Consider the following 10,665-nt stretch of genomic DNA (forward strand, 5'->3'; position numbering starts at 1 on the left):
TCGCGTGGTCTTTAATTGAAGAGGGTATTTTCGGAATTTCAGTTTGGGTGCATGTATACGATATAATACAGATCGCCGAGGTGAAAATGGCTGCAAATTGACATTATGATAAAAGTATAGGCCAAGGGTTATATACGACACAAGTTTTAGTTGTATCTTAAAAATATATCTGATAATTTAAAAACTCAACTATTTATCTATTTATTAAAATCTTTTGTTTAAATGGAGGTAAAATGGTTATTTTACTACTAAATTTTAAAATCTTAAAAATTTATTCATTTCCCTCCTTTATTTTAGAAAATTAATAATTTTTCTCATGATAAACTTTGAAATATTGTAATTTCCCCTCTAAGATTTCAATTTCTCAAATGAGCTACCAATCCACCAAAGCACGGTGGCTCGACAACAATAAAAAAGCATCGATCTAGACAACAATGTGTCATCTAAATCAACACTTTGTTATCCAGAAGTATCAATCTAGACGATAATATACTTCTAAATGCTTCTCTACTGCCACCGTTGAGTCATCAGATTCTGATGAATCGGTGTTTCATCTAAAAAATTGAAGTCCTAGAAGGAAATTATAATTTTTTAAAGTTTTATTATAGAAAAATATTAATTTTCTAAACTAAAAAGAATACATTATATAAATTTTTAGGATTTAAAATTTAATAACAAAATAACGATTTTACTCTTATCTCTAATAAAAATTTATCTACAGATGAATATTTAGATTTTTTAACTATCGTATATATGCTTTGATTAAAACTTGGGGGGGGGGGGGGGGGGGGGGGGGGGGTGGCCCTAAAAGTATTTTTGAATACCTGAGGTCTCAATAATGTCAATTATACCTGATGGAAAGCGCCATTGCAAGTTGGTCCGTACACACAACCTCCAATGAAACGGGTTACAACAAATTCTCTGGGCACGGAGTGGTGCTGCAGTCTTTTGTTAACGCTTTTGGGTCTGAGTTTGGGCCTAGAAGCATCCGCCCAAATTAAATTACATTTTTATCCCCAAATTATTCAGTTTTTAATATTTTTCCGTTTCTAAAATTATTTAACTTCTTCGTAGATCCAATAACAAAAAAAGTTCAAAGAACTAATTCCCACACAAAGTTTATCCGAATCACAAAAATACACCAATTAGGTTTTAAAAATTCTAATATTCATCTATAAATTATTAAATTTAACCGAAATAATTAGTTACAGAAAGTAAAATCATCATTGTATTACTAAATTATAAAACCCTAAAATTTTATATCATTTTCCCCTCTTAATTTAAAAAATTAACAATTTTTTCTCATAATTAAGTTTTGAAAAATTTACTTTCCCCCTTCAACATCCTCCTTCCATTTTCCCACAATTAGGTTAGGTTGAGCCATCTTCTTCTTCTGTTATCACCATGGACGATAGCACCTCACCCATGCAAACCAACAATGAAAGTAGTCGGGATGACAAACGCTTCGTCTAGATAACAAATGTCATCCAGAAGACAAATCATCTTATTTGTCTTAATGACAACAAAGACGAATCGTTCGTTTTTGTTTGGAAAACTATGAAAAAGACAATTTGTCTTCATCGTTGTCAAGACAAATTAGACGATTTGTCTTTTGGACGATAAAGGATTCGTCATTCAGACGAAGCTTTTATTGTCTTAACTGCCTTTATCACCGATTTGCATCAGTGAAATGCTATTGTCCATCGTCGATAATAGAGAAAGAAGATGGCTCAGTCGAAGCCAATCACTAGAAAATAAAAGGAGGATTTAAAACCCTATGGTGGAAAAGTAAATTTTTCAAAACTTAATTCAAGGGAAAATTATTAATTTTTCAAACTAAAAGAAAAAATGATATAAATATTTAGGATTTTAAGGTTTAGTAGTAAAATAACAATTTAATCATAACAAAAAATTTTAATAGAATTTGGATGATAAATGGATGTTTGAATTTTTGCAACTCTACAGATATGTGTTTGTAAAAGAGCTAAACTTCAGGTGGGAATAAGTCTTTTGGCCTGATAAAAAAGGCTCCGGGGTCATAGTGATATATATATATAAAATGTAATACATTTATAATGAGCGTTAATTTAAATATTATAATAATATGTATGATTAAATATTATTTTATATTTGAATCAATATTATATAGTCATATGATAACATAATATTATTCATACCCATTTTTGTAGTTTGATTGATTAAACAAATTATATTTTATTATGTAATATTACATTAAATATTGTTGATGCTGAAAAATACATAAATTAAAAGTAAACCAAATTAGTAAGAATTGAGTGTAAGAATATGGAAAGTTAAAATTGAAAGAGATTAGACATATAAGTTTGTACATGGTTCGAACAAGAATTATGTAATCACTTATATCAATAGTATAACTATTTATATAAGTGAAATAAGTTACAAAAGGGTAACAAAAGCTTTGTTTGTCTTTGTTGTTTTCTTAGTATCTCATTGTTCCTTTTTATCTTAAGGGAATTGCATTTGAATTGTCTAGTTCGCCTCATCCTAACAGAGTCACAAAACAATGCTAAACCAAAAAACATTATTATCTAAACAAGTTATTTTATACTTAGGTCAACGTTTTATGATAGAATACTTAACTTATATTTCACAAAACTTAAAACTTTACACATTTTGAGTTCCAAAATCATGACATGATACCCATCCCCAAGCATATACCCTCCGAAAGACATGTCAACCTACATTTTCTTAAACATGTCTTTCTTCAATGCAATGGAAATCAAAACATTTATAATAAATGAGTATAAAGTAAACTTTATTGAAAAGTTTGCAAAATGTGCTTGCTAAATATATATAAAATCAACTCATATCATCCACACATAAGAAATGTGTATAAAATTGTCAAAAATACATAGATAAAATTCAAATACATAAACATCATAATATAAACATAAACAAACACATAGCCCTTCCTCATGCAATCTAGATTTGTTAACTCCTACTTATCTCACAACCTTGCTAAAATTACCTTTTACCTGTAGAACAATCAAAGGGAACACATGAGTTTTGAAATCACTCAGTGAGTAAGTGACATATCGAGCACCATCACATGCACATAGCTCAAAACAAATCTTAGAGTTCCATAACTTATATTAGTGTAGTTTCCACACACAACCTACATTATCAAGGCTTCTCAATTTTTCTCTCTCTTGATGACATTACGCTTAACTTGTCATAACCCAACATATTATTGCACACAATCATGTTATTAGGGTTCAACTCTCAACCAATATCACAATGACAATACGTTTCATCAATCACTTTTTAACATCTCATGAAAGCATGTAACTTTAATTTCATTATTGACACCTTTCATCATCACATTGATATGTTTACCAAACTAGGATGCATTGGTGAAGACACCTTCGTCATATAAGGAATAACTAAGCAATCTTACTTTCCATTCACGCAAATTTATAAATGGACTACTCAAAAACCACCCAATGGTGGTTCCTTAGGTATATATATGAAGCATCTCACTATCTACATGAGGAATGACAGAGCAATTCTCTTTTCCATGTGCATAATTATAAGTGAAATGTTAGATTGACACCCTCTACTACATACGCCCACATATGGGCATGTATATGAAACATCTCATAGATATCACATGAGAGCTCTCATGTTTTCACATGAGATCACGAGTCAGAGATCACACAACAATGACTCTTGAACTCAAGGCAAAAATCACATAACATTGGCCTCATCATGGTAAAGATCACATGACATTGATAAGGTATATCTTTCTAAAAATGATCACATAACTTAAGGTACCTATTATCGTTCGTTCACCTTATTTTTCATCATGTACGGTTGTATTTGTAAATTCCCTTTTAATGCACACAACTCAAGTATATTTTCATGATTTTAGTCCTAAGAACGGGTGTGCAAGGTCAATGCATGACCATTCTTCAATTAACTCACATGCATAAGTGTCCATGTCCTAGTGATGACAATCATTCATTCCATGAACAATCCATTATTTATCATCTTTTTCATTGTGCATGAACAATTGTCCTTTATAAGAATGATCAATCACCATTATCTATGTTTTCAGATTTTCATGTTCTGATGATCAAATCTAGGCCCTCATGTATGAAAAATGAATTTCTAAGTCTTTGGGTCATGAAAAAAATCTCATTTCAACACTTATCATGCATTTCAATATCAATTTATCAACACAATACCTTAAGAACAAGTTACGACCCTTTTCAACAAAGTTTTCAAAATTGAACCGAATCGATCGATTCACTCAGTTGAATATAGAACCAACTCCTAGCGTGATTAGATTTATACAAAAAACTAGTTTGTTCATTGACTTGGTCAAAACTAGTGAACCAATCGAATTAATCAAAACGAGATAAATTGGGTTTGACCAAAGTCAATACCTTAACTAGGTTAACTTAAAAGTTAAAAAACTTATTCATAAGAAAAAAAGTCACTACCCACTACTAAAGTACTTTTTCACCTATCAACCATATACAACTCAGGCAATCGCTCTTATTTCTTTAGCTAAGCTTCAATTTTGGGAAAATTTTTTAATGCCTTTTTAGGTTTTTGTAACACTCATAGATACGTCTTCAGGGTAAGATGGTTTTTTTTTCATGAGCTAACATGTTTTTGAAAGTCAAAGTAAGGGTTATGGGTGACGCACATTCGTGTATAATAAGAATATAAGTCTTTCACTATAAGTTCAAATTATTTGTGTATTCAAATTATTGGTACCCAAAAGGTGTTTTAAATTATTTGTGTATTCAAATTAAATAAGAATAGAAGTCTTTCACGCCTCGTTAACTGCACTCATAGTCGATCACTATAAATTCACTTTCATTTATACCTACTAAGTTTTTATAAATACTCATAATTGTGGGTTCTTCAGGAAATATGAGAAGAATAAGAGCTAGTACTAGAAATACTCAAACAAATAACCTATAAAAGAGTTAGAGTAAGAGGGCAACACCCTAAGTTTTCCAGCTAGGTCTGAATGTTCAAGATGTCAGAGATGTTTTTTGAGAGATGTTTAGAGAGCAAGGAATTGTTCCAGCTTAGGGTAGTAAGTTGACACATGTAGCATTGGCGTAGGCACATGGATTAGTAGAGGTGACTTCAGTGCCAATAGTAGTACCGGCAATAACACCAACAAGACTTAACTACATCCATTTTTAGTTTGCTTAGCATGCACCAACCTTAGAAATTTAATGGTTCTAAAGATCTGATTATAATTGTGGAATAGCTAGAGTCTATGGAGAGTGTCATGAGCCTATTTGATATGATTGACCAGGAGAAAGTCAGATATGCCATCTACTTTTTCAAATCCAATGCGAGAACATAATGGAACCTAGTGCATCAGACTATCAAGATTTCATAGATGTCCTAGTATAAGTTTAGAGGAGATTCGAGGCTGAGTATAGGGGTGCAAATGTGACATGCATTCGAGCATAGAAGTTTCTCACTTTAATGTAGGGCACAAATTTAGTGAAGGAATACTCTACCAAGTTTAATGACTTAAAAAGGTATACCTTAAGATAGCCAATACAAAAAGAGGGTAAATAGAGAAATTTTGTATAGGTTTGATCCAGCTATAACTCGAGATGTGATGACAAGACAACAACTACCCCAAACTTATAGTGAGGCCCTGAGAAGGGTATTGAGGGCAAAAGTTTTTATGAAGAGGATGTATGGCCAAACTTCCACTTTTACCAATACCACTTCCAGTAGCAGTACTAGTACAACAGTCAAGCAATAGTAGTACCTCGATTCAAAGAGGTCTTCTTTTAGAGAAGAAAGGTAAAAGACTATTCCAACCCAAGGGTAACAAGAAACATTGGAAGAGTAATAAGAAACAAATAAGGTTAGAGATTCCAACATGCTAGAGATGTAGAAGACATCACAAAAGAGAATGTTTGATAAGGCAAGTAATCTACTATAGATGTCATCAGCCGCTGCATATAGTTAGGTCTTGTCTCGGGGTTTTAACCTAACTTAAACAACTTATAAGGGGAGTTACTATTAGAGTGTACACTATCACCCAATGACCAGTTGAAACCAACTCGACAATAGTTATTAGTTAGATTTCTTTCCTTGGTACTCCTATTTACATTTTAATTGATTGTAGTATCCTGCAGTATTTTGTAGTCAAGAGTTTAATAGAAAGATTAGGAGTACAACCAATCAGAGTGGCCTAGAGGGTTGAGATAGAGCTGTCAGATAGTGGGTTAGTGATTAGTGATGAGATGATGATGGGTAGGTTATTGATGTACAAGACATAAAACTCTTTGTGGACTTGATAGTGTTTGAGATGTTAGATTTTGAAATGACTTTGGGAATGGATTTTCTAGGGAGGAATAGGGCTGAAATTAATTATTGGCATAAGAAAGTCCAGTTTAACCTTACGAATGGAGACCAATTTGAGTTTGATGAAAGACATATAAGGAGTTTGATAATTAATGTCTTTAAGACAAGAAAAATGTTAAGTAAGGGGTGTATGAGTTATGTGTATTTGGAAAAATATTACAGACATTGTTTACTATAGATGTCGTGTGTATAGGTTGAAAGCTATTATAACGGATATGATAGATAGATATCGAATTGATATCTCTTATGCACAAGCTTGACATACTAAGAATTAGGCTTTAAATGAAATAAAAGGTTCATCGGAGGAGTCATTCAAACTATTATCAATATTTTGTTATAACCTTGAATAACAAAACCCTAACACTGTTGCATAAATAGACATTGACGTGGATAATCGATTTCATTTTGTCTTTATGATTTTAGGATGCTCTATTAGAGCATTTCGTAATTATCGTTATCTCGTTATTTATATTGATGGGGCATTCTTGAAAAGTCGATATTGGACTACACTTTTTATTGTAGTGGGTAAGGATAGAAATAATCAAATTTATCTATTAGCATTTGGTGTTAGAGAAAAAGAGGAAACAATAACTTAGAGTTTGTTCCTTCGAGCATTACATAGGTGTATTGGGGATCTCCTGGATTCAACAATCATCTCAAATAAACACCACACTATCACACGTTGTGTGAGAGAAATGTTCCTAAATGTGCACCACAGTTGGTGTAATCATCATATAAAAAGAAATATGTGTAGTTGGTACAAACAAACAAAATATATAGAAGGATTATTTTAGAGAGCAGTAAAAATGTATCGAATAGAAGATTTTAAGGAGGCATTATAGATGGTTAAAGCTAAAAATCCCATTACAATAGCTTATTTGAAAGGTATGGACTGTCAATAGTGGGCTTATGTTCACTTTCCTGACATTCGATGTAATATCATAACTACAAATATTATTGAGTCGTTTTATATTTTGGCACGACAAACATGCAAGTTGCTAATGATTAAACTCCTTGAATTTCTATGCTTAACTTTACAGAAATGGTTTTACATTCGTTGCAATATGGCATGTGGGATTAATTTTGTGTTTGATATTTGATGTTTGTCTGAATGCATAAATTACTAATATTTATATATTCGTTTGATTATACAAATGTTTGTACTCATTATCTAACTCTGTGGGTTGAAGAGAAGTTGGTTAGTTATATCCGAAAATCAGCCAATAGTCGTTGATAGATATGAAATGCATAGTCCGGGTAAACCTATTGCTAAAGTTAACCTTGCTACAAAAGAGTGCAGCTATAAGAAACTTCAACTATCACAAATAGCATGCACACAGGTTGTAGCAATTGCCGGATTTCAAAATATCTCCAATTGTTTTCCATGGGTGAATAAGTACTACTTAACTGAATAGTGAAAAGCAGTTTATAAAGAAAATGTATAACCATTGAGAGATTCACCTGAATGTGTGCAACTGAAAGAAATACATATAGTCCATCCACCTCAGATGGAACGTCGATGTTCTAGGCATCCTTCTAAACAAAATAAAAGGTCATTGCAAGAGGAAGAAATACGTCAAGTTGAAAACAATCTCTCCAATTGTTTTCCATGGGTGAATAAGTACTACTTAACCGAATATTGAAAACCAGTTTATAAAGAAAATGTAGAACCATTGAGAGATTCACCTAAATGTGTGCAACTGAAAGAAATACATATAGTCCATCCACATCAAATGGAACGTCGACGTTCGAGCCATCCTTCTAAACATAATAAAAGGTCATTGCAAGAGGAAGAAATATATCAAGTTGAATACAGTCGATGTCATGAGAAAGGTCAGATACGATTAGTTTATATGAATCTATTACACAAGACTACTACATCTTTATTAGGTGTCGGGTCTTCAAAAAAAGTATAATATTGGAGTGTTTTCTTCTTTTGTTTTTTGTTATTTTTGTTTTTGTTTTTGCAATTTATTTAGCTTTCTCTGTTTCTTTTGTTTGAGTATATTTATAACTTTAGAGTGTTTTCTTCTTTTGTTTTCTATTTGAGTATATTTATAACTTTCAAGTGTTTTCTGTTTCTTGTTTTGAAAACATATATTGGAGTATATTTACTGCATCTTCTGTTTGAGTATTTGAAAACATATATTTGAGTGTTTTTGAACTATTCTTCTACTTTCATTTTTTTTTTTTTGCTTCTGTTTTATTATTAATAAAATTTTGGCAGCATTTCCCTTATATTTTTAACATTTTCCTCCTTGTATTAACTCAAAATAACAAATGAAAAACGAACACTCTAATATATTCATTCAATCAACCCAAACTTCATGCAAACATCAATCACAATCCAAAAAAAAAAAAAAAAAACAACTATGAAAATGACAACCATAATATAAATAAAACCATAATGAAAATCATAACATTCATTCACAATACAATTATAAAAATGACAACTATAATATAAAAAAACCATAATGAAAATTATAACATCCAATCACAATCCAAACAATACAATTATGAAAATGAATTCCCGTCATGCTTCTATATCTTCAATACTATAATGCAATGCATGGAGGACACGTATTTTGCATTAAAATTAAATACGCATTTAGTGGCAAGATATTCTAAAATATAAACAGTGAATATCCCATAATCATTGGATGTTTTGTCTTATTGGGGTACATCCGCACATCCTTTACACCCCTAACTTCCCGATAACTACTCGCACTGATAATGGATGGAAGTTGAAGATAACATGTCATCGCTTGAGAGAACCCCTTGGTAAAGCCAAAGAAAGTTGTTGATGAGTCGTAAATGATTAAAACTCATACATTCAGGTCTAGCTCACCACATGCTTAATGTTGACAATCAAAATTGATTGAAATGTAAACTTGTAAAAATAATAACTTTGTTATCAGTATGATTAATATGTGTAAAGTTACTCATATATTATTATTAATCAATTAAAATGTGACAACCCTATCCATATGAGCCTATAGGATATAACCGCGATCTAGGGCTAGATCATTTATTCCTTCGATCGAGTCTAGTAGTAATCGTGACCATTGGTAATTATGGGTTTAGCCTCTTCTCGATTCTTAATTTTGCGTGACAACCATCCATCAAAAGATGTCACAATGCAAGTACATTTGGCCGATGGAAATGTATGTCGTAACACAACTAAATAAGAATCAATGTGTTGAAACAACATAGAAATATATAGTGAGAGCATTAATAATATAATAATAATACGATGAATAAATAAATAATCTCGTATATGGGTTTAAAATTACGTACCTGATCCATTAGCTATTGATTGTGTTCACAAAGTGTCTTTCACTAATCATTTTTCTTACAAGACCCATAAAAAAATATAGTTGTTGCGACGTCTTCAAAACTTTCCTTATACCACTGCAAATATTCCATCATATTATTTTTTTCTCCATTCGGATGCAAGGGTCGAAAAACTTCTCATGTATGTCATTATCTCAATGGATCAATATATGGGTTCCGAAGTGAACGACCTTTCTTTATAATCTTTCCTCGTAAGGTCCTACGAGTACTAGATCATTGTTGTATCAAAGTTTTTATCGCAAGACCTGTTGATTGCTAGGGATTTGCATCCTCCTAGTTGGAGAACTTAATCACCACTTGGGTTGAATCATCCTAGAATTTAAAAAAAAATTATAAATTATAGTAAAAATATAACTATAAATTATAAATAATAAATAACATAGGAAAATACTTACCTCATTTGTGGGGGTTGCGTAGTACATATGTTAAAGCTTTTTAAATTTGGCTTCTATTGACACTTAACGTGCTTTGAGTGTCGTTTGGCTCTCGTCGGTGTTTCCAAGTCACTCGTCAACTTTATGCATAAACCCTTCAATAAGCTGCTAAAGTTGGTCAAGTTTATCTTCAACCATCAATGCTAGTGTGGTGGTAGCCATATGGAGAGTGACTCTTCGATTAGCTGAAATGATGACACGATAGGGCTGTGCACAGGCAGAACTGATATGATAGGACTACGAATAAGTGTACTTCAATGCCTACAAACAGGTGTACTTCAATTTTTTGATTGTGGAGATTGGATTTCCAAAGAAGATCTTATCAGGCCAAAAGTATTATCATATTCTTCCATTTCACCAACATACTCTATAACATCCTTGTATCACAATAACTGTTGCTTAACTACGAATGGAATCAAAATAAAAGTCACAACATTTTATAAAATGTGATCAATTGGTTAGTTACAAATTTATAAAAATAGAT

The sequence above is a fragment of the Mangifera indica genome, chromosome 2 (genome assembly GCF_011075055.1).
Source record: "Mangifera indica cultivar Alphonso chromosome 2, CATAS_Mindica_2.1, whole genome shotgun sequence".
NCBI classification, from domain to species: Eukaryota; Viridiplantae; Streptophyta; class Magnoliopsida; order Sapindales; family Anacardiaceae; genus Mangifera; species Mangifera indica.